The sequence below is a fragment of the Anomaloglossus baeobatrachus genome, chromosome 2 (assembly GCF_048569485.1).
Source record: "Anomaloglossus baeobatrachus isolate aAnoBae1 chromosome 2, aAnoBae1.hap1, whole genome shotgun sequence".
In the NCBI taxonomy this organism is placed as follows: domain Eukaryota; kingdom Metazoa; phylum Chordata; class Amphibia; order Anura; family Aromobatidae; genus Anomaloglossus; species Anomaloglossus baeobatrachus.
In genome coordinates this window covers 720,566,089-720,590,762 of record NC_134354.1, presented here as the reverse complement: position 1 = coordinate 720,590,762, position 24,674 = coordinate 720,566,089, and the positions used below count along the sequence as shown (strand labels likewise).

The following is a 24,674-nucleotide window of genomic DNA, read 5'->3' as shown; positions in this document are numbered from 1 at the left end:
TGGAGAATGTATACAGCATAAATTTTCAATGTAAAGAGGAAATCTGAGGTAAATTACAGTTGTTGCCCTCGTGAATGTACCCTAATATGGTGCCAATGGCGGACACAGACAGGCCCTGTTTCAGGACAGTATATGGGCCCCTGCATTCCATTACTTAAAAGGGGTGGTTCACCCATTTTCAATACTGGCCACATTGATAATTTATGTTGAGAAACAAGGTTTCTCTCAAATACCTTGTGTTGCCAATAGTGCCTCTAATTCGTGCTATTGCGGTCCGCTCACCCCTTTACGTGACCTGTGATGTCCAGTGATGTCACGTCAACTGAGGCGGACCCCAGTCTTCCTGAGTGACTGGGCTGTGGTTGGCGTTTCACCACTCATCACAGCCCTGCATCTTCCTACTCTCGCCTTCACTGCAGGGAAATGTTGGGCTGTGACGAGCTGTGAAACTCTGAACCACAGCCCAGGGACTCACGGAGACTGGGGCCGGCCACGATGATGTCAGGTCAACAGGAAGTTGACATTACATCAGTGATCACAGCGCCGCTCACAGGCACTATTGGCAACACAAGGTATCAACATAATATCCATGTGACTAGTAATGAAAAGGGGTGAACCTCCTCTTATAGTCTGACATTACTAGGGTAATGGAGAGTGTCCACGGCATTGAAGGAAATCGGTCAACATGTTTTTGCCACCTAATCTGAGAGGAGCGTAATGTAGGGGCACAGACCCTAATTCCAGCGATGTCACTCATTAATCAGCAATAGATTATCATTAGAGGACTACTTGGCATGCTAACAGGTAGTCCAGTATATTAATGAGATCTGTATAACTGCTATATTTGCAGCAGAGAAAACATTGATTTTATAAAAAATGACACTAAGCAGCTCAGTAAGTGACACATCGCTGGAATCAGGGTCTCTGGCTCTACATTCTACTGCTCTAAGATGAGGGAGCAAAAACCTGGTGATACATTCCCTTTAATGAATAAAGACCTAACACTGAGTGATAATATATATGGCCACAGCAGCCTTTATTAAGTATACAAAGTACACCATTAGTTTCCTGTGGAGATCCTGGATGGCCCATTAACACTGGACAGTGTCGGATACAACAATCCTCAGTTGCACTGCTTCAACTCGGGGTTGGTAAACTGTCATGATACTGCCCATATAATAATGTCCTGTCCCAGTGGGAATTAACCACCATTAGTAATGAAGGCTCCCCTAACTGTTGAAGTGACTCCTACCCCATTTAACCAAGGCCATCCCTGACCTCCTCACTTCCACAACGTTCAGGGGTGATCCCTTGAGTCTTGCCACACCTTGACTGCTTTATCTACTCCTTCCCCCAAGTCCAAACCCACATTATTAAAATACATCCCATTTACGAGCCTTACCACCAGGCCACCATTCAATTTAACAAAATTAGACACCATCTTATTAACGTACTCCCTGACTTTATTCATTCTTTCCACTGATCGAGCGTTACACCATCAATCTCCAACCATACGATAATGACCCTGGAAAAAAGGATAAAATGCAAATCAAATCAAACTTCATGTTTCTAATCAGGTCTCTAGACAACTTGATTCTCACTGTTCCCTCCGACACGAGAACGGTCCAATCTGGGAAAATATCCCCTTTCTTGTCCCTTAACTGTCACCGTATGCCAATCCAATGTACTCTCCCCTCATTCCCGTCAAGGCCAATAGTTTACCTCCTGTAATGGCATCAGCTCTTTAAGCCCCCAAATAAACAAATGAATGACCCAGAATCCAAATCAAACACATCTAGGTCTGCGGGATGGAGAGGGAAAACAATTAGAAACATGCAAAACAAATAACTCAACCAGTTTAAACACAATCTCTCGGCTTCGGTGGTTGCCACAATTCGAAAAAAAGTGAGATGAAAGTTCTCTCTGGTTAAGACCAAGCCTTTCTAGGACATTCTGAAAAACTGTCACAATTTGAAACCTGGAAAGTACCTTACCATTCTTGTAAATAACAAAATAAACATTTACCACCTTTTGGCCTGCAAGCCAAATACACACCAACACGTAGGATGTCACGTCAAGACTAGTGATGAGTAGACCCGGACTGTAAAAGTCTGGATCTGCGCAGATTCAAACTTACCCAAGTGCCGAACCCGGGCCCAGAGTAATCAGGAAACTCTGGCTGATGATCTGGGTCCAGCACTCTGGAAATTGAGAAAAATAAAGAAAATAAAAATGAAGCAAGAGCTTTTTACTTACCGAGTCTCCGGCATGGCTGTAACTGCTTCCAGGTCACTCATTCTTCTTCTGGGGCTGCTCATTTATCGCTAATCCAGATGCACTGCTTCCCTTGGCCATCCTGGCGTCTGATTGGTTGCAGTCAGATGCAACCCCAGCCTGCGTGTTAGTATAGCACCCCTGAGAGCCTCAGGGCACTACAAGCAACTGCATCCTCTTGGGGATGCAGGACCTACCCCCTGGGACCTGGAGTACCAGTGCCGATTCTACCAAGACACATCTAAAATCCTAGTTCTCCTCTCCACACTGGGCATGGAGGGTTAACCATGTAAGGGGATGGTCGCCATGGGAACGAGTCCCTGGGTATAGCCAGCCTGGTTGGAGAGGTCAGTCAGTCGGTAGTGAGGAGAGAAGGGAGCACACAGGAGAGTTGTACGGACATGCCTGAGCTGGCTCCGTGTAATGGTGACCTCGGGGGCACAGGAGACAGGTCGCCAGAACGGGTACCGAGATACCGCTGGGACCGGAGCACGCACGGGGCACAGGGCCCTAGGTCAAATGTCAAGTTTCAAACGGTTTGATAAATACCTGCATGGTGAGGACTTCATCGAACTAAATAATCCGGGGGCATCAGCAGTAAACTATGATCGGGTTTCGGACACTTTCCTCCCCGCAGGGTACGTACTGCCCGCTGTACGGAGAAGCAGACTGTACCCCAAAAGGGACAGTCGGGGTTTCCAAACGCTCCACGCTACGGGGACTCAATCTACGGAGGGCCTACCACCATAGCTGCCACTACCACCATCCCTGGGAATACCCACGTTGGGCAGCGGCGGTTCTCCATTCTTAACTGTAACCCACAGGTGGTGTCACAAACATTAACTCTATTATGCCCTGTAAATACTCCCCTTTTATTAAGCGTCCCCAGGGCACGGGACCAGGCAACAGCCACCAAAGTGACATTCCCATTTGCAACCGCCCGGGACAGAGTACCCCCTTCCCTGGGCGACACATTAGCGTCTGACTGCAGCCAATCACAGACCCTGTCTGTGGGTCTCTATTATGGTGCAAAAATTGATTAAAACAAAAATAATTGGTGTAGGGTTTCCCCATGTTATGATACCCAGCACAGATAAAGCATACGGCTACAGGCTGCAGCCCCCAGCTGTGCACTTATTTTGGCTGTGCATCAAAATAAGAGGAATCACGTGCAACTGTTTTTTTTTTTTTTATTATTTAAATAAATAATTCTTAGTTTGATACACAGCCAAGATAAGCGCACGGCTGGGGGCTGCAGCCTGTAGCCATATGCTTTATCTGTGCACCAATGCTGTATTTATCACCCACTCCTGGTTTTGTCTTACAAATACTGAGGTAAAAGAAATCATGAAATACTCAGCGTGTGCACGTGGCCTTGAATTACGAGTGATTTGCAACCTGTAGCTCTGCAACAAAACTACAACTCCCAACATGTCCTCGCGTCCTTATAGATTTGAAACAGTTGAAGAGCCAGAGACTGGGAACCTCTTGTTTACCATGATTTATTTTCATATATAATTTTTTTTTTTTGCGCAATTCTGATGACCCATAGCCATTGTTGCCAAGTGATAATTGCTGCAGTAGTGATTGAAATTAATTTGACCTGGTAAATATGTGTGTTGGCAGACAAGCCCTACTGTCTGTAATAGTCACTTCAGGTCATCCGCTCTTGTCAAGTAATGATAAAAAAAGGAATCCTGTTTGTCTTACATATGCCTTGTCTATATGGGTAATTTAAAATTTGATCTTCTGTGAGCCATTTTTCAGGTTAAAGCACCACTCCTGTGTGTGTGTGTGTGTGTGTGTGTGTGTGTGTATGTATGTATGTTATGTATGTATGTATGTATGTATATGTATATGTAGCTGTGCTCGCTAACGCTCGGGTCCGGCGTTGCTGCGATGGCTGCTCGGCTCGAGCGGTGGGCCGGATCCGGGGACTCGAGTGGCACTCCTCGCCCGTGAGTGAAAGGGGTGGTTTGGTTTGGGAATTTAGTCCGTGACGCCACCCACGGGTTGTGGTGAAGGTGGGCACCACCGCTGCTGATGACGGGGATCCCGGGAGCGATGGTAGGGAGCAGCTGGGATGTTGTTTTCCCCCCTCCGTGGGTAGGGGTTGGTGGTCCCGGGGCCCGGTGAGGTGACGGGGAGGCAGGGTTGGCAAGGTGCAGGGTCGCCTGGACTGCGCAGCACGGTGCCGGATGGCACGGTTGTACTCACTCAGTCACAAATGTACGCAAAGTCTCTGGTAAACCAAACGACTGGATGGACGGGTCCCGCAGCCGGCTGCTGTGGTTTCTCCCGGACGGTTGGTGGTGGCTGCCTTTCCCTGCACCTTTTGTGTATGTTCGGTCCCGATGGCTTCCCAACGGTAACCCGCTCCCCAGCGTGTATATGTGCCGGAGGAGCCCTTTTGCCCGCAGGCTCTGGCCCTTGGAACTCTATCTGTGGCGGTAGCTGTATTTCCTTCTACTGGTCAGACCGTTGCCTTCTATCGGGTCTTGGCTGTTAGGAAACCCCTGGGGTTCCGGTCACTAACGGATTTGACCTCTTAACGGCGACTCCAAGCCTGGTCGGGGTCCGCAGGCCCTGCCGGTGTGTGCTGGCTTCACTTCGCTCCCCGGTTCGGTACCGGCGGGCCACCGCCTGACCCCGGTCCTACGGTTCCGCGTTGATTCGCCTCTCCTGCAGACGGCCACCACCGTCTGCCAACATTGCTCTGAGTGCCCGGGCCACACACCCGGACACGGTCAGTTTACTCCTCACTCCTCTCCCTTGCACTTCCCTCACTGAACTCCCTTCCTTTTCCCGTCTCCAGGACTGTGAACTCCTCCGTGGGTGGGGCCAACTGCCTGGCTCCATCCCACCGGGTGTGGACATCAGCCCCTGGAGGGAGGCAACAAGGATTTTGTGTCTGGCTGATGTGCCTGTCTCGGGGTGGGGGTGTGTGTTGCAGTACCTGTGACGACCTGGCTAGTCCAGGGTGATATATATATATATATATATATATATATATATATATATATATATATATATATATATATATATATATATATATATATATAATGAAAAATTAAGCAGTACAGACCAAAATGTGGAATGGAATACTTAACAAAAAAGTGTGAAACAGTGAGGTAGTCACCGGAAATGGTCTTCCAACAGTCTTGAAGGAATTCCCAGGGATGCTTAGCACTTGTTGGCCCTTTTGCCTTCACTCTGCGGTCCAGCTCACCCGAACCATCTCGATTGGGTTCAGGTCTGGTGACTGTGGAGGCCAGGTCATCTGGCGTAGCACCCCATCACTCTCCTTCTTAGTCAAATAGCCCTTACACAGCCTGGAGGTGTGTTTGGGGTCATTGTCCTGTTGAAAAATAAATGAATGTCCAACTAAACGCAAACCGGATGCAATAGCATGCTGCTGCAAGATGCTGTGGTAGCCATGCTGGTTTAGAATGCCTTCAATTTTTAATAAATACCCAACAGTGTCACCAGCAAAGCACCCCCACACCATCACACCTCCTCCTCCATGCTTCACGGTGGGAACCAGGCCATGTAGAGTCCATCCATTCACCTTTTCTGCGTCACACAAAGACACGGAGGTTGGATTCAAAGATCTCAAATTTGGATTCATCAGACCAAAGCACAGATTTCCACTGGTCTAATGTCCATTCCTTGTGTTCCTTAGCCCAAACAAGTCTCTTCTGCTTGTTGCATGTCCTTAGCAGTGGTTTCCTAGCAGCTATTTTACCATGAAGGCCTGCTGCACAAAGTCTCCTCTGAAGGCCTAAGCCACACGGCGAGAAAATCGGTGCGAGTGGAGTGCGATAAAACATCGCATTCCCCTCGGACCAATTCTAGCCTGTGTGTCAGCACACATGAGCGATTATTTTCTCAGCCCTAATTGGACCGAGAAACCAATCGCAGCATGCTGCGATTGTAAGCTGAGACTCTTTCTCTCGCACCCATTCAAGTGAATGGGGCGAGAGAAAAATCGCACTGCACTCACGGTACACTGGTGGACTGCCAGTGCAGTGCGAGAATGGCAATAGCCGGCTACAGAGGAGAGAGGGAGAGAAATCCCTCCTGCCCCTCCTCCGTGCCGGCCCGCCCCTCGCAGCTGAGGTCTCCCTTGGCTCCTGCTGTGCTGCCAGCGCGAGCCGAGTCTCATGCGAGCATCACAGTAGTGCCCCGTTTGGCCCCAGCCTAACAGTTGTTCTAGAGATGTGTCTTCTGCTAGAACTCTGTGTGGCATTGACCTGGTCTCTAATCTGAGCTGCTGTTTAACCTGCAATTTCTGATGCTGGTGACTCGGATAAACTTATCCTCCGCAGCAGAGGTGACTCTTGGTCTTCCTTTCCTGGGGCGGTCCTCATGTGAGCCAGTTTCTTTGTAGCGTTTGATGGTTTTTGCCACTGTGCTTGGGGACACTTTCAAAGTTTTGCCAATTTTTCGGACTGACTGACCTTCATTTCTTAAAGTAATGATGGCCACTCGTTTTTCTTTACTTAGCTGTTTTTTTTCTTGCCATAATACAAATTCTAACAGTCTATTCAGTAGGACTATCAGCTGTGTATCCACCAAACTTCTGCACGACACAACTGATGAACCCAACCCCATTTATAAGGCAAGAAATTCCACTTATTAAACGTGACAGGGCACACTTGTGAAGTGAAAACCATTTCCGTTGACTACCTCTTGAAACTCATCAAGAGAATGCAAAGAGTGTGCAAAGCAAAAGGTGGCTACTTTGAAGAATATAAGATATATTTTCAGTTGTTTCACCCTTTTTTGTTAAGTATTTAATTCCACATGTGTTAATTCATAGCTTTGATGCCTTGAATGTGAATCTACAATTTTCAGAGTCATGAAAATAAAGATAACACTTTGAATGAGAAGGTGTCCAAACTTTTGGTCTGTACTCTGTGTATGTATGTGTGTGTGTGTGTGTGTGTGTGTGTGTGTGTGTGTGTGTATGTATGTATGTATGTATATATAAAAGATATATTATGGTAATTATTTTTTTATTGCACTGTTGAAGTGGTGCTTTAATTTTAAGTCCCTCTGCTCCCTGTCTTCTACTGCCCTTCTAGTGGATTCATCTTTTATCGCTACCGCTCTGGTAAATCTCCTGGGATTTGTCTTTGTCACCTGCTGGCAGCTCCAGTGTTTCATGGAGCGCACTGTAGGTTACAACTCAATACAAGTCTATGAGAGCCTCGTTTTGGATTTCATAGACTTAAATTGGGAGCTTAATGACATAACTTCTGATTTTCATCCAGTCAGAAGTTACTGTCACAAGATGGCGCCACAGGTCTGAAGGATATATGAATAATGCAGGATATTTGAATGTTTTGTGCTATGAACAACCTAAGTAGTTTTTAAATATTCAGTAAGACATTCCTGTTTCAGTTATGAGCTCTGCGTATTTGACAGATAAACACTTACCATTATAGTCTATGGACTTTTTCGTGTCTTTATTTTTTTTTTGCAGACTGTCCACTTTTTTGTGATTTGTGGATCAAATGTTACCATTCTAGTAGATGAGCACATGAAACAAATGTGCAGCATTCAGTGACATCAGTGTGCTTGTGACGCCCTGGGCAAGCCAGGGGTCACAGGTCACAACACCACCACACCCTACACCCCAGTTAGGAACACCAAGGCTAACCTAAAATCCTTGTTGCCTTCCTCCAGGGGCTGATGTCCACACCAGGGGGTGGGCCAGGCGGTTGGCTCCGCCCACCGAGGAGTTCACAGCCCTGGAGGCGGGAGAACCAGGCAGTTCAAGCCAGGGGAGTGAAGTAGAAGGAAGTGGTAAAGGAGGACAGTAAGAGTAGAGATAGTGAAAAGGAACAGTTTGTAAAGCCTGAAGCTGGTCCGGGTGTGTGCCCCGGACAGAGACAGCAAGGTCAGCAGACGGCGGTGACTGTCTGCAGGGGTGGCTGTTTGGAGGTTGCCGAAAGGACCGCGGACGGGTGGTGACCCGGCGGTACCGGAGCAGTATACGAAGAACATTCAGCACCAGTGGCAGGGGCCTTTCGGATCCCGGCAAGGCTAGGAGTCGCCGTGAATTTGCCAAATCCGTTAGTGAAGGGGACCTCTGGGTCTCCCAACAAGCAAGTCCCGATTGAAGGCAACAGTCCAACCGTTACAGAGAGACACCGCCACCGCCAGGGCACCAGTTTCTCAGGGCCAGCGCCTGCGGGCAAAGTAGGGCTCCTCCGGCCCATATCCAAGCCGGGGAGCGGGTTACCGGTGGGAACCCATCGAAACCATCATCATCTTAGGTGCAGGAAAAGGGACCGTCACCGTTAACTACTGGGGAAAGCAAGTGCAGCCGTCCGTGGGAACAGTCTTTCCAGCCGTGTGTTTTACCGAGAACTGTGTCATCGTCTCAGGCTGAGTGAGTACCACAGTGCCGCAAGGTACAGCGCTGCCCCCGCGTCCCTGCACCTCACCAAGCCCTGCATCACCCTCCTCATCACTGGGCCCCGGGACAACCAACCCCCTACCCACGGAGGGGAGGACTAACATCTAGCTGCTCCATGCCATCACTCCCGGGATCCCCATACAGAGCAGCGGTGGTGTCAACAAATCACCACAACCGTGGGTGGCGTCACGGACAATAAACTATCCCAAAACCCAATCCCCTTTCACTCACGGGCGAGGAGCGCCGCTCGAGTCCCCGGGATCCGGCCCATCGCTCGAGCCACCGAGCAGCAGCAGCAGGCCGCAGCAGCCGCAGCAGCAGGCCGCAGCAGCCGCAGCGGCAGCCGGACCCGAGCAGTGGGAGAGCGCGGCGTCCCCTCCTCCGCCCGCGACATGCTACCCATTTTTTTTACTGTTTATTTTGTGCATATGAGAAAAACAGGTGCCAAACTAATATGAGAAGTAGATACCGCACACTGCTGAAAAATGATCCGATTTTTCTTCCATTCCAAAAAATAAAGAAAAAAAGCATAAATGAAGCCTTGTAGGTACGTAGAGACCACTGCCTCAATTCATGAGCCCATAATGCCCTTAGATTGGGGATGTGACGGTGTCCGTATGCAGTTCCGTTCGCTTGGCCTCTTTGTAGATGGACGCACAAGCTTTGTCCCTTTTTTAAACTCGCAGTCTTGTCCAAATAAGAGACCAGACTAGTCCATAGTCCCATTTTTCTGAAATAGACCAATTAAAATCCATTTTTCTTAAAGTATCCTATTACTTTTCCGTCACCCTGTTCCCAAGTACAGTTTTTCCAAACTTTGTCTACCTCTTAAAAGTTGACAACAATGTGTCTTGCACAATTTCACAAAGCAAACAACGCCGACAATTAATGGCAGGAAACGTTCATGATGCAAACCCAGTAGAAAAAGACTAATTTAGTCTGATTTTTTTTTTTTTTTTTTTCTTTTTTTTTTTTTTTAATGCTGAATATTAGGTATAAAAAAAAAATTGGTAAATTCCACTCGACAGTCTTGTAAATGCCAATGATGTCGGCAAGTACAACTGTGTGGGCCAATGTCGCTTGTCTATCCCAAGTCCTAAGCATTACTTTACATGCCACCCATGAAACGATTGACTCATAGCTGTCTCTATCAGTAATATCTGGGAGGTCATGCTTTTATATATCTCCTACATGACCTAATTTCTTCCGTGTGTGTGTAGCTGCCCAACTGCAGCCTAGTCAATGCATGTGTTAATGCCTGACCCAAAATACCCAAGGCTGATTCACCATACGGTAACATGGAGGCTTGTGCCTGTAATGCTCAGCTATATTAAAAACTTTCCCATTATTTATGTGGCTTTGAGTTTTAATTAAGATTGTAATGACCAGCTTGTCATATCATGAATGGCCGCACATCTCAGAACCTGGGAAACAAGCAGTAAATGAATGATTAGTTCAGTTATTGGCTTTATCTACAATTTTTGGACTTCAGAAGTCATATGGCTCCACATAACCTCTGAGGCTCTAAGTTCTCAGACCAGTATATGGTTCTTGTATGGTAAGAGTATGTGTCTTTGGCGCCCCTGAGACTCTGGTAGCCACAGGGTACTGTGCCTCAGTTAAGGTGCGGTATCCTTCTCAGGTAAGGGGGGGTTAATCACTGGTGTTCCATATTCACACTCTACATACAGTTTTTAGGAGCCTTCACATAAGGTGGGATGGCTCAGGGTAGGCAGGGGGGTGGCCATCACGATCATGGGACTTCCCCGGTCATGAAGCCAGCCACCTGGGGGGCTGGTTCCACTGGGGGTAGAAATAGGTGCAACACACTCAAACACACCGATCCGTCAGGACCATAGTTCTGACAAGACATCACTGGAACGCTTGGACTTTGCTAGGCTCTCCTGCAGAGCTTGTATATGTTGTTTATGATGCAGAGTGTTTTGCAGGATGAATGCTGTGCTGATTTGTTTTTACATGCACTGGGTTTCACACTGGTCCTGGGAGGTGCTCTTGCAGATGCTTCTCGTTCCCGGTGATTGCTCTAGCTCAGAACGCCGCCAGTTGTACTTCCTGTTTACAGTTGTGCTGTTGGTTCCTGTGGTGCTCAGTGTTCAAATCTTGGTCTCTCCACTCCGGACTCCTGTTAACTGCCTGTTCTCCCCTTTTTCTGTTGTGACTTCCCGGCTTTTGACCTCTGACTTCCTACTGAGCACGTCCCCGCCTGCTCCCTGTATTTTGTACGTACTCTCCTGGGACCCTGACCTCATGTCTGTCTGCCCCCTGTTCACTGTCGTACCCTCCTGGTTTATGATCTCGGCCTGTCTGACTACCTCTACATTTACTGCATACTAGTAGTGTCTGGTGCCACCTTGTGACAGTTGTCACAAAGCCTTTTAAAAGAAGCCTGCCAGCTGATTAATGTAGCCCAAAAAACAGGTGGCATATAGAAGAGACTGGATCTGTTATTTCAGCTGGATATATTATCCTCTGCTCTTTCCCACCATACATCTCAAGACTAACAGGTCTTTTCCTATACACCCTCATGAAGAGAGCTAATCAATCTAGTGAAGTGATAAGTGGGAGTCACTGGATTCAAACTAGTTATCATAGTCTCATCTCTCCGACCAGAATTTTGAAATATGTGTGAAGCCCCACAGGTGTTGTGTCGGTGCATTACCTTCAGGGACTCCACTCGGCTGGATCCTGTCACAGGTAGGAGATCTTCTTCTTGTCGTGACGCCACTCTCAGTATTGCGGCCAGTAGGGACCGCCACTGCAGGTTGAGGGACGCCTGGGGCTGATGGTGAGTGCAGTTAGTTGGAATAGCCTCCTGAGAGTGAGGCAAGCCCCAGGGCCCTGTGTAGGTGCGTAGAACCACAAGGCGCAGAATAACTCCACACAGGCAGAATGTCTTTCAGGGTTTTTACTCACTTCAGGTGGCAGGGTGAGTAACCCGGGCGTAGCTGGGATGAACCAGGCGGGAACCAGGTATCCTTCAGGCTGACTTCTGATGGTGACTACCAACTCGCCTTCCTTAGCCCTTGGTGGTTTGGGGTAACCCCGACTTTTAGTCCCTATGGGGGTCACCCAGGGAAGTTGCTGAAGCCTCACTCCCCTTCGTTTGCCGTTTGCTTGTGGCCTGGACCAGCTCACTCCAGCTGCTTGCCTCCTGTGAGCTATGGGCCCTAACTGTGGCTACGTGGCTGCGGCTTTTGTGGTGTTGTGGTGTGGGCTTTGAGGGCCCCACACCGGCAGGTTTAGCAGGGAAAGGTGGATCTATCCCCACTCCGGGATCTGCCGCCCGTTTGGGCCTGGTTCTCCCTAGCAGTCTCCTTACTTCCCACTCTGTGCTCTCTCTCTAGCTGGAGATGGGTTTCGGGTAGCACTCCTAGGTGACCGTTCTCCCCCGTCGGTAGCCACTGCGCGGACGCTGTCAGACTACAGCAGCCCAGGGGAAGGGGTCAGCTCTCCTCGGAGCTCCCTGGACTCTGCTCTGAACCGGCTCACATCTGGGACCTTCACTGCTGCTCCTGTCAGAGCTTCACTTTCCTGCTCCTCACTCCTCCACACTCTGCTGCAGACTCTTTACTCCTCCTTCTCTTTTCCCTTTTGTGCCTGCCTATGCCACCTAGCAACCAGATTCTCTTACCACACCCCTTGAGAGGAGATGGAGGCTTTTGGCCCCCTCCACTATTCCAGTGAAGGTGAAGGCTTTTCCCCCTCCTGGGATCCCCAGGGGTCCTCTCATAGGTACATGTGTGAGACCTGATCACTATGCGCCTGTGTAGTCACACCTCGGTCAGCCTTCTGGATTACCTGTATTGTACTGTCCCCAGCATGGGTGCAGTACTCAGTGGTGCCTGACCAGGTCAGGGGCGCCACATTCCCCCTTAGTTATCACCAGCACGTCCTCGGGCTGCAAGACAACATTTTAAAATGCATAAAACATTAAAACATGTAAAACATTTTTAAAAGCACCAGGTACCATACATCACCACCCTCCACCCACAAGTCCGTTAACCCACCCAAAACCCTCTCACGTTGGCCGCGCCTTCAGCCACTTCTGGCAGGATGTAGAGGCGGCTTTCATGGGCTGGTGGTCTTCAGGGTATACCTGGCCTGGTGAAGCCGCGCCTTCAGCCACTTCTGGCAGGATCCAGAGGCGGCCTTCACAGTTGGTGCTGACCAGGTACCCTCTTTGTGGTGGAGAGCCAGGCCCCATAAACAGGCATGCTCTCTGGTCGCAGGTAAGCCAAGGCCCTATATACGGACGGGCTCCCTGGTTGCAGACGAGCCAAGCCCCTAAACAGGCTGACTCTGGTGGTGGTGGTGCCCTCTGGTGTAACTATTTACACTGCGAGAGTTTGTGGCTATAGCCAGTTCATAGCCTTAAGGTTCATTTCTCACATCAGTTTATGTGGGCACATTCTTAAACTTGTAAAACGTTGCAAAAACTTCAAAACTGGTAACTTGCTTTACTTTACATGAACTTTATGCAGACTCCTCCTCACCAGGGCTTGGGCCTGTAGGGCTGCGGCACCTGTTGCTTCCTTGACCTCTTTCTTCATCTGTGGTAGTCTCATCAGTGGGTTCTTTGTCTGTTCTTTCTTTATCGCTGTCTTTCCTTTCTTCTTCTTTAGAACATGGTGCTACATCTAGCGCATACCACCCTCTTTCTCCTTGATGCATGGTAAATTGTACGGAGTCTCCCATCTTTAAGTTTCTGCCAGGATGTCCTCTGGGCAAGTGGGCTCTGACGTCTCGTCTATTGACAAAAATGCCCTCTTTGATACCAGGTGCAACGATGAACCCGTATCCTGACTTCAGGCTAAAGTCTTCCACAATTCCTCTACAAAGGGGTCCTCTGACCTGTGCTTTGGCTCTTCTCAGGAACCGTTTTTCTTCTAGGTCTCTGGCCGTTATGTCATCTCTTTGCTCTGGGGATGGCGGAGCAGGTGACAACTGGTTTCGGCTACGGCGCCGTGTCTTGCGGGCTTGATTCTGCTGGGTGGCTGCTTCACTGCTGGCAGGCTCCCAGGTGAGGTTGCTGGATAAATCTTCCTCTTCATCCCAGCGAGAATATGGCAACATCTCCGGCTCTGGGCATGGATCCACTGCTGATGGCTCCTGAGTCAGCTCCTCAGCTTCCTGGCCTCCCCTCCCCCTTAGTTCTTCTGAGCACTCCTTTGGTGGCAGTGCTGGGGATGGACTTTCTTCAGCAGGCCCAGGCAGGGATTTTTTTGGCATGATTGCTGCAGGAGTCGTCTTGGGGGTATGCGGAGGGAGTATGTACTGGTCCACCAACCATTGTGGAAACTTGGCCTCCATGTCAGCCTTCAGCTGCCAGTATGCGGGGTCCTCCCCCAGCGTGGGCTTTCCAGCAGGGACCTCTTTGGACTGGGGAGCGGTGTCTGCTCTGGCCTTGCAGGCCGGGGAAAATGGTGATGCAATCTTGTCTCGGCGGGCCGCGCCTGGCATGGCGGCGGCCTGGTCTTGGCGGGCCGCGCCAGGCATGGCGGCGGCCTGGATGGGCGTTTCTGGCGCAGCTTGGATCGACGTCGCAGCTGCGATGGGGTCTTTGCAGGCTGGGCTGGGCGTCGCTGCCTCGATCGGAGCTTGGCGGGCCGCACCTGGCGGGGCTGCGGCCTGGTTCAGCACCTCACTTGCGGCGCGGACGAGCGTTGCGGCTGCGGTGGGGTCTCGGCGGGCCGGGCCTAGCATGGCGGCGGCCTGGGTCAGCGTCACACCTGCGGCGTGGATGAGGGTCACGGTGGCAGCCGGTTCTTTGCGGGCCGGGCAGGGCATCGCTGCAGGGACCGGGTCTTGGTGGGCCGAGCAGGGCATCGCTGCGGCGGCCTGGGCTTGGCGGGCCGCACCTGGCGTGGCTGCGGCCTGGCTCAGCGTCGCCGCGCCGGGCGCCTCTTCAGGGACCGCGGGCGTGGCAGCAGGGGTCGGGGCATCCGGGCCGACAGGGGTAATACTGGACTCACCCATCGGTGGCAGCATCGGGGTCTGAGTCGTTGCCACTCGGTCTGGCGCTCGGCGCGCGGCTCCCCCTTCATAGGCCTGAACCGCGGCAGCCATCTCCAGAAGTTCCATGCGTTCTTCTCTGATCTGCTCCACGACCCGGGTCTCCAGTCGGTCGCAGAACTGGGCCAGCTCCCGATACCACCAGGCAGCGGAGCCCGGTTCTGGGTTTCTGCGGTCAGACGCCATTTCTTCTGCGCCCTCTTCTGTACGATTTCCCAGCAGTGGACTCGTCGTTGCCTCTAGTAGCAAGCTGTTCAGTTTCCGCTCTGCCTCTTTCAGCAGCTCCTCTCCCAGCAGCAGGCTTCTGGCTCCCTTTCTGTCCCGACGTCTCTGAACGCTTCCGCCCTCTTCACAAGCGAGGTCAGAACCCTGCAGGGGATCTCTGGGTAGCCACACCTCTTCGTGGGTGGTAACTTCTCCCAGCGCGGGCTGCTGTTGTTTTTCAGCGCGCTTTTCATGGTGGCAATATGGCGGCGCTTCCAATTTTTCAAGCGGACCGCCCAGGCACATAGTCACCTGTCTGAACAGGTCTAGTCCTGGCGTCCTGTTCGTGACGCCAGATGTGAAGCCCCACAGGTGTTGTGTCGGTGCATTACCTTCAGGGACTCCACTCGGCTGGATCCTGTCACAGGTAGGAGATCTTCTTCTTGTCGTGACGCCACTCTCAGTATTGCGGCCAGTAGGGACCGCCACTGCAGGTTGAGGGACGCCTGGGGCTGATGGTGAGTGCAGTTAGTTGGAATAGCCTCCTGAGAGTGAGGCAAGCCCCAGGGCCCTGTGTAGGTGCGTAGAACCACAAGGCGCAGAATAACTCCACACAGGCAGAATGTCTTTCAGGGTTTTTACTCACTTCAGGTGGCAGGGTGAGTAACCCGGGCGTAGCTGGGATGAACCAGGCGGGAACCAGGTATCCTTCAGGCTGACTTCTGATGGTGACTACCAACTCGCCTTCCTTAGCCCTTGGTGGTTTGGGGTAACCCCGACTTTTAGTCCCTATGGGGGTCACCCAGGGAAGTTGCTGAAGCCTCACTCCCCTTCGTTTGCCGTTTGCTTGTGGCCTGGACCAGCTCACTCCAGCTGCTTGCCTCCTGTGAGCTATGGGCCCTAACTGTGGCTACGTGGCTGCGGCTTTTGTGGTGTTGTGGTGTGGGCTTTGAGGGCCCCACACCGGCAGGTTTAGCAGGGAAAGGTGGATCTATCCCCACTCCGGGATCTGCCGCCCGTTTGGGCCTGGTTCTCCCTAGCAGTCTCCTTACTTCCCACTCTGTGCTCTCTCTCTAGCTGGAGATGGGTTTCGGGTAGCACTCCTAGGTGACCGTTCTCCCCCGTCGGTAGCCACTGCGCGGACGCTGTCAGACTACAGCAGCCCAGGGGAAGGGGTCAGCTCTCCTCGGAGCTCCCTGGACTCTGCTCTGAACCGGCTCACATCTGGGACCTTCACTGCTGCTCCTGTCAGAGCTTCACTTTCCTGCTCCTCACTCCTCCACACTCTGCTGCAGACTCTTTACTCCTCCTTCTCTTTTCCCTTTTGTGCCTGCCTACGCCACCTAGCAACCAGATTCTCTTACCACACCCCTTGAGAGGAGATGGAGGCTTTTGGCCCCCTCCACTATTCCAGTGAAGGTGAAGGCTTTTCCCCCTCCTGGGATCCCCAGGGGTCCTCTCATAGGTACATGTGTGAGACCTGATCACTATGCGCCTGTGTAGTCACACCTCGGTCAGCCTTCTGGATTACCTGTATTGTACTGTCCCCAGCATGGGTGCAGTACTCAGTGGTGCCTGACCAGGTCAGGGGCGCCACATATGCTTTCTCTGAAACTGTGCAGAGTTTCAGACTGAAATGTACATGCTGCAATAGCAGGCGGTCTCTCATTAATGCTTCTTGCTGTTCAGGCAGCATGCATCTTCTTAGTATGCCTTTTTAAAGGGCATCAGTCAGCAGGTTTTTGGTATGCAAGCTTAGGATCACATGCTGTAAGGGTTAAACAAAAACAAACTATGCCTCTCTTATCAGGCTGTGTGCTGTTGTTTGCTTAAACTAAAAGCATTGTTAATCATAGGGTAATAAAGCTATGTCTTGTTGGCACATGCACAGGAGTCTGACACTCCCCTCCTCTGACACCTCACAGTAAGGCTATGTGCCCACGGGACCTTGTTTCTGCAGATTTTTCTGGATTTTCCAGATAAATCCGCAGGTTTTAGCATGTACAGTCACTCCCCATGTTATCCTATGGGACATGGGGAGTGCTGTGTCCACGCTGCGGAAAGTGCGGCTGCGCAATATGCTGGGGATGTAGGCATCCGCATGTATAATTGCATGTCAATTATTCATGTGGAATTACCTGCGGATGTCCTGGCCCTCCGCTATGGAGATAAGAGGCCGTGACGTCCGCAGGTAAGCCGCATGAATCTCCGCATGTTTCCCGCAGCTATTCCGCTGTAATCTAGCAGCTAAAAATAGCTGCGGACGCCGGTGGGCAGCTGCGGGAAATATGCGCTCGTACCAGCAGACACATCCGCAGGTATGAGCGCCCGTGGGCACATAGCCTAAATGTATAATCTCTATAGAGAGCCTGTTGTGGGCGTGGACAGCTCCTTGGGCTCAGCTACATTCTTGAAACTCAATTCTTTGATTGTGTAAGAACGGCTGCACCCAGTAATCTATGTGATACATCGTTGGATTCAGAATCTCCTTGCCTACGTTATTTTGTGGATGGATGAGGTAGCAAAACTTGTTGACAGATTCCCTTTAACTGCAGAGTTTGGGAGAAAACAAAAATCATAAATGAGGTAAATGATACTCCAAGGCAAAGTCTTAATTTGGCTCAAGTATATTATGGCTATGGTCGTTTTCAAATCGGCCCTTAGCAATTTTTCTACAGTGGTCTCAGCTCATGATGAATGCACTGGTAAGACTGGTTCCTTGAGTGTTTGTTTTTTTACACACTTCTTCATGGACATGCAATATGTCTGAGTATGTTTCTTGTATATGTGAATAATAACTGAGAAAACTGTCTACCTACCCTAATATTTCCAGTCCCAAATGTTTCTGCAGTCCATTTACTTATATGTTACTGTTTTTTACTTCTGAAGTACTTGTCCAGAGATTCTGACATTAGGACTAAATTCTTCAGAGCTTGTTCCAAGCATTAGTCTACATTCACACCTCGCATGTCCATTTGTATATGCAGTGAAAAGCTCCTGATGTGTACTGCACATGGATGTCTCCAAACACTGTCATACAGTGACATGGTCACCCAAATAATCCCAATTTATTTATTTTTTTTACTGTGTACGATTGAATTGAACAGCGTAGTCTACTCATTATTCCATACAGTTTTGTTTGTGGTGTATTGATGTGTCCTGGCCCAACTGCAATCATGAGGACACTATTTTGGTTCCTAGTGATCTATTAGATCCGCTTAGGTAAACCTGTTTTATTCCAGCATACTGGCAAAGCACGATCACAAATGTGATCCAAACAAAGCTCCAGAAACTAAGTGGCTTTCTGAAGAAATATTGGAGTTACAATCTATCTGTACTTTGACATTTAGGGGTACTTTGCACACTACGATATCGCAGCTGCGATGTCGGTGGGGTCAAATCGAAAGTGACGCACATCCGGCATCACTGTCGATATCGTAGTGTGTAAATCCTGTATGATACAATTAACGAGCGCAAAAGCGTCGTAGTCTTATCATCGGTGTCGTGTCCAACATTTCTATAATGTAGCTGTAACGACGGTACGATGTTGTTCCTCGTTTCCCTGCGGCAGCACACATCACTATGTGAGAAGCCGCAGGAGCGAGAAACATCTCCTACCTGCGTCACCGCGGCTCACGCCGGCTATGCGGAAGGAAGGAGGTGGGCAGGATGTTTACGTCCCGCTCATCTCCGACCCTCCGCTTCTATTGGCCGCCTGCCGTGTGACGTCGCTGTGACTCCGCACGACCCGCCCCCTTAGTAAGGAGGCGGTTCTCCGGCCAGAGCGACGTCGCAGGGCAGGTGAGTGCATGTGAAGCTGCCATAGCGATAATGTTCGCTACGGCAGCAATTACAAGATATCGCTGCTGCAATGGGGGCAGGGACTATCGCGATTGGCATCGCAAGCATCGGCCTGCGATGTCATAGTGTGCAAAGTACCCCTTACTCTTCAAATTTAATTTTACACACGCCTACACACTGGAAGTACTTGGAACAAGTCTGGATATGAACCAGTTCTTACTGAGTGTATGTGCACACAATGTCTCTTTCAGGTGGTTCCGCTCTGTAACCTCCTGAAAAATGCTAGATAAACGCTTAAAAGAATGAACATATGCAATCTAATATATAAAGCTGAGTGTATGTGTGTGTCTGCTAAAGGAATCTGCACCGTCGCATATACAATCACGAAATTTTGCACAGACGCCTCATGTGACTCAGTGAACGTCGTAGACTATGTTTTGATGGGAAAATTTAACCCCGCGCTTTACAGTTACTCTGCAAAAAACCTGCCTCTATTAAAGTCAATGGAGTTGAGAGCTATAGGTTATTAATAGAAGCTGTGAGTGGTTGCTATAGGAACAAAAGACATTCATAGTATAAGAAGCTTATGTGTGAGGTAATAAGATGTCGGTGGAGAGACGGATAGAGAGAAAGAGACAGACCGATATAGGCACAGACAGAGTAAGAGGCAGACAGCGAAAGAGGCAGCCAGACAGAGACCGACAGAAAGAGAGACAGACAATCAGAGACAGATTCAGACGGGGACAGAGTCAGACGGGGAGATAGACACAGACAGGCATGGATAGAGACACAGACACATAGGGATAGAGTCAGACAGACTGGGAAAGAGACAGACAGAGAGACAAACACACAGAGATAGAAAGAGACATAGACAGACACAGACAGACAGAGACTAGGAGAGAGACAGACAGACAGTTATCATCCCAGGCAATGCCAGAGTACTACAGCTAGTGTATAAATAATTTCCTGTCCATATTTTTAGGTTTTCGAGCATAATTTGACTGCTTCAGATGTACAAAGATGTGAAGTGGTTAAAAAAAGAACCCATTCTTCAGGCAGAAGCCACCCAAAAGCCGTCAGACAGAGATGTTGCAAAAAATTGATTGAAAAGTCGTTTCATAATAAAAAAAAAAAGATGCCGCATTTCCTGAAGAATCATGGTGATGGGCATGCCAGATGTTGTGTGAACATGCCCTAAAGCTGTCCATAAACATGAGATAACTGTTGGGTGAACAGTCTGCAGTCTTTCCCAACTCACCCATCTAAATGAACACTTGGCTCAATCAAGTGGACATGTGTTTTCAATGGGGAGAAAGGAGAGAGTCTCCCCTGAATATTGCCCAGTTTGAATCTAATGTGTATGGGGTTCTTTAGGGCTCTGGGAGTTAGCAACCACATGTGTATGGACACTATCTCCTCATACTGCTCCCTACTCATCCCTCTCTCCCCAAAACACATGACTGCTCCCCTTGGTTGAGTATACATGTGGATTTAATAGGGAGAGGAGAGAAAGGCGCTGCAAGAGGAGCGTCATCTTCCCAGTGAACAAAAGGATCAGGTGATTAAACTGTCCAATCTTTTTTTCATTTGACATAATATGACAGTGGTGAGTCTGGAGAGCCCAATTCACATCAAATGGGCAGCCAATTCCGCCATAATCGGCAAGCTTAGACAACTCTAATGTGTATGAGGACTTTAGGCTAGAATTTGCTTCTATTAGTTCACCTACGGTAAGTTATCTTCTAGAATCTAGATGAAATATGGATGAGGGTGCTGGTTGTCCAGATCCCCTTACTATATTATATAGAGATGTTCTACCGATAATAAAGATGTCAGAAATGATCATGTTTACAACCATTCAGCACAAGGTTTTTCCGTTTATACACCTGAGTCTTGATTCAAACTGTCAGGCATGGGCAAAGGATCGTCTGGCACATGGCACAACACAGAGGTTACAATGGGGATGGAAAGATAGAGGAGGACCTTGATGATGGGGAGCTGGGGACAGGTCACCTCCTAACACTAACCTGTATCTGAACCCTGAGCTCCCCTAACGTCCCTATAAAAGTCCTTCCCCTTGTCGCCAACATGTGCCTAGTCCCCCCCACTCATCTTGTGTAGTGCCACAACCAGTGAGTGCACTAGACTTTACAACTACTGTAATAAGACACAGGGGAAGGCAGACAGACAGGGGGACATGGACAAAAAAGATACACAAGAGCTCCCACAGTTGCAGCCATGCACCAGGGTTGCCAGTAACAGGACTCCAGCAGCTACAAAAAGATTCCTCCCTCCAAGGGGGTCAGTTGAGAATGATTATATTCTATACCCAACATAAGGTGGTGGAACATGTGACTATTTGAAGGGAAAGGTAGCGGTCACAAACCGACAGCATCTGAGATTGAACTAACTAGGAACTACCAACAAAGAAAGAGTCCTGAACAATTGCTGCACCAAAAGAAAGAAAATGTTTTAAAAACCCAGATTCTTACAAGGCAATGTGAGAATTAGATCCCACACCTGTCCCACATCTCCCAAGGACAGGAGACCCTCGTGACACAAATCATAAGAATCATGACCTAAATAATGTATAAAAGCATTGCAGCTTGTGTACTCAGTGACCTGGTCTATTTCTTTAAATATATTTTTTGTTGTGTTTGTTACTTTTTATTTCCTGTCCCATCCAGGCACGAGTGTATTTATAAAAGGTACATTATACTAAAATAAACCATTGTGCAGAAAATGTCTAAATTTGCTCATATTCTGGTGGATGTGGTCTTGGTAATGTGCCCTAGATATTTTTAGACGATAAATATACTAGAACGCAGCGACTTCCTTAGCTTTCTCCTTTCTCAGTGTACAAAACAAACTGCTATCAAATATGTTGCATTAAAATTCCAAGTGAGGTGAAATAGTAGTAGTATTAAATAAAAAAAAATTGTAAAAATTACAATTCCACCATTCCTTTTTGGGGGTTTGTTTTTATGACATTTATTGCGCAGTAACAATGACCTGATAACCTGAGGTTTTTGTTTTTTGCAGATTTATAGCTCCTTATTTTTCCTTTGATTGACTTTTTGTGTTGAGTCTTTACTGATACCATTTTGGAATGCATAAAACTATATAAATTTTAAATATTTTTTATGGGGGGGGGCAAGATGACCATAAAAATTAATTTCTAACACTTTTTTTTTTTTTTTTTTTTTTAATGACGTTTTTCATACTGTTTAAATTTTCATAGATTGGGCTTTTAGGAAAATGTTGATACCAAATATGTTGTGATTGGGTTTTTTTTAAATTATTCTAGGTATGAGAAAAGAGGAGTAAATTGAACTTAGATTATAGTTTTCATTTTTTTTTTATTTAAAATTCTATACCATTATGTCAAATATTTATAAACTCCTTAAGGGACTTTAAAAAGCAATTACGGTATTTGCTTGTAAAATACACTGCAATATATTTTAGCATTGCAATATATTGGTATTTTACTAATGTGACGCCCTGAACTAGCCAGGTAGTCACACACAACACCACACACATCCCTTCCCCGGACAGGTGACAACAGTCACACTAAAATCTTTGTTGCCACAATCCAGGGTCTGATGTCCACACCAGGTGCGGCGGAGCCAGGTGGTTGACTCCGCCCACCGAGGAGTTCACAGGCCTGGAGGTGGGAAAAGACCACAAACAGTCAGACAGTCAGTGAGTGAGTGGAGTGGAGCTCAGGAGTAAGGAGGGAAGGTCAAGGGCAGACCTGGGACCAGGCCTGCCACGGACTGTTTAGGTGTCTGGGTCGGGGCCCAGGCACCTCCAGCAAGGTCGGCAGACGGTGGTGGCCGTCTGCAGGAGTTGGGGTACGGTCGGTGGAGCCGTAGGACCGGGGGCAGGCAGTAGCCTGCCGGTACCGAACCAGGGAGCCGATTGGAGCCAAGCACCAGGCAGGGTACTCAGACCCCGACTAGGCTAGAAACTGCCCTGATAGTCAAATTTACTGATTGCGGTCTGGACCTCAGGGGTTCATTCCCACCAAAGTCCCGATTGACGGCAACAGCCCAACCATCCCGGATAAGTGCCACCGCCAAAGGCAAGAGATCCAAAGGGCCAGCGCCTGCGGGCAAACGGAATCCTACGACACTTACACGCCGGGGTGCGGACTACCAGTGTCCAGGCACAGGAGTCATTCACAACATAACATCGGTGCAAAGGAAATGACAGCCGCCACCAACCCGTCCAGGGAGAACACCGCAGCCGGCTGTGGGCCCCGTCTATTACACCGTTTGGTTTACCAGAGACTCCGTTATCTTGTGTCAGAGTGAGTACACCAGTGCCATCAGGCACCGCACCGCGCTGCACCGCGACCCTGCGCCCTGCACCCCGGTCCTCACCTTCCTGCGGGCCCCCGGGACCATCACCCCCTGCCCACGGAGGGATTAACACCGAGCTGCATAACACCGTCCCCGGGAGGCCTAGTCAACGACAGCGGTGGTGTCCACCATACAATCACCACAACCCGTGGATGGTGTCGCGAACTTTACCAATTCCACCAAACAATCACCCTAACCCCTGCGTGCACCGCCACTACTCCTTTTCAGAGCGTCGTGATCCCCGGGTCCGTGAGAGGCTCGAGCCACCACCCGCAGTACATGAGCACGGATCCGAGCAGCTCAGCGACCACAGCCGAGGCCGCGGGGAGGTACACTAAAGTTAAGGGATTCATAGGCGTATAAAGATAGTGAGGAGAGAGAGAGGCCTTCAGCAGAACCCTCCACTCTGGGTCCAATCCCCCTTATGCCACTAATGGCGATTGACAGCAGCATCTAACTAGTTATACAGCTGTGATCAGAGAAGCTCCAATCACTTGGAGCCATGTACCGGTGTACTGTATAATATTTATTTTATTTTTACACATCCAGCTCTTATTTATGTTCCAGTCATCCATTACATGTTAAGGCATTACTGTTACGCTTATGGTACATTTACCTTTTCCACAGACACCTTTTTCTAACTTACCTATACATCTGAAATCAATATATTATTTTTTTTCCTACACTAATTTTTCTATAATAGTAAATATGTAATACTTTATTATATTGAATACTCTTAGAATTCAGGTACACCCCCAGATCATGCTTTTTTTAACCATTTGTAGCGCCAGCTTCCCCAGTGCGCCAGCGCTCCGTGGCGTCTTAACGCCATGTCCCTGCTCCCTCCTCTTTCCTGCATGGCCATCCTTGTGCTGTGCAGTCCTCTGCTTATCTGCATGGCCGCCCACATGTCACATGATCCTCTGCATCCCTTTATTGCCATCCACGTGTAGTGCGGTTCACAGATCTTCCCCTCTGCGGATGCCCATGTGTGTGTCAGTTCTCAGCTCCAGCCTAGGCCCCAGATTCTGTTCATGCTGTGTGGGATTTCTTGGTCTCCAGCCTAGGGGATGCATGCTACCTGTCCCTTTTAGAAGAAGCATGCGCACCTTGTTAAGGTGTCCCTAGCCTATTACTGGGAGGCACCAGATACTTAAGGCTCCCACCCCTAATGGGAGGGGCGATAGTTATGCCTTAGCCCTTTCACGACCAATGACTTCTGGTACATCATCGGTTATGTCACGGTAATCGCCGCCGGCTGCTGCGGTGAGCCGGCAGTGATCCCCGCACATATCTTCTGATTTTATCAGCAGACGTGTGGGTGGATCGTTTGGGCCAAAGGCGGGGAGATAGACGCCAGTACTGAATTTAAGTGGTGCTCATGTTTGGGTCACAACGTCGCGTGTGCCCCAGGAACTCGAAACGCAGCACCACTGGAACAACGCTGGTACAGGAAGTGAGTTTACGCTTTATTATTTTACATGGGGGACGCATATGCAATTGGAAGGAGTTGACCCAGTAGTTAGTGGACAAGCCCTTTAAGAGGAGAATATAAAAGTTGCTTGTTTTTA

General features: G+C 49.1%; 1 protein-coding gene across 5 annotated transcripts in view; it reads left to right on the top strand.

Moving 5' to 3' along the window:
* FRY (FRY microtubule binding protein) overlaps positions 1–24,674 on the top strand; it is a 645,836-nt gene that overhangs the window by 170,857 nt on the left and 450,305 nt on the right. The window lies entirely within an intron of this gene.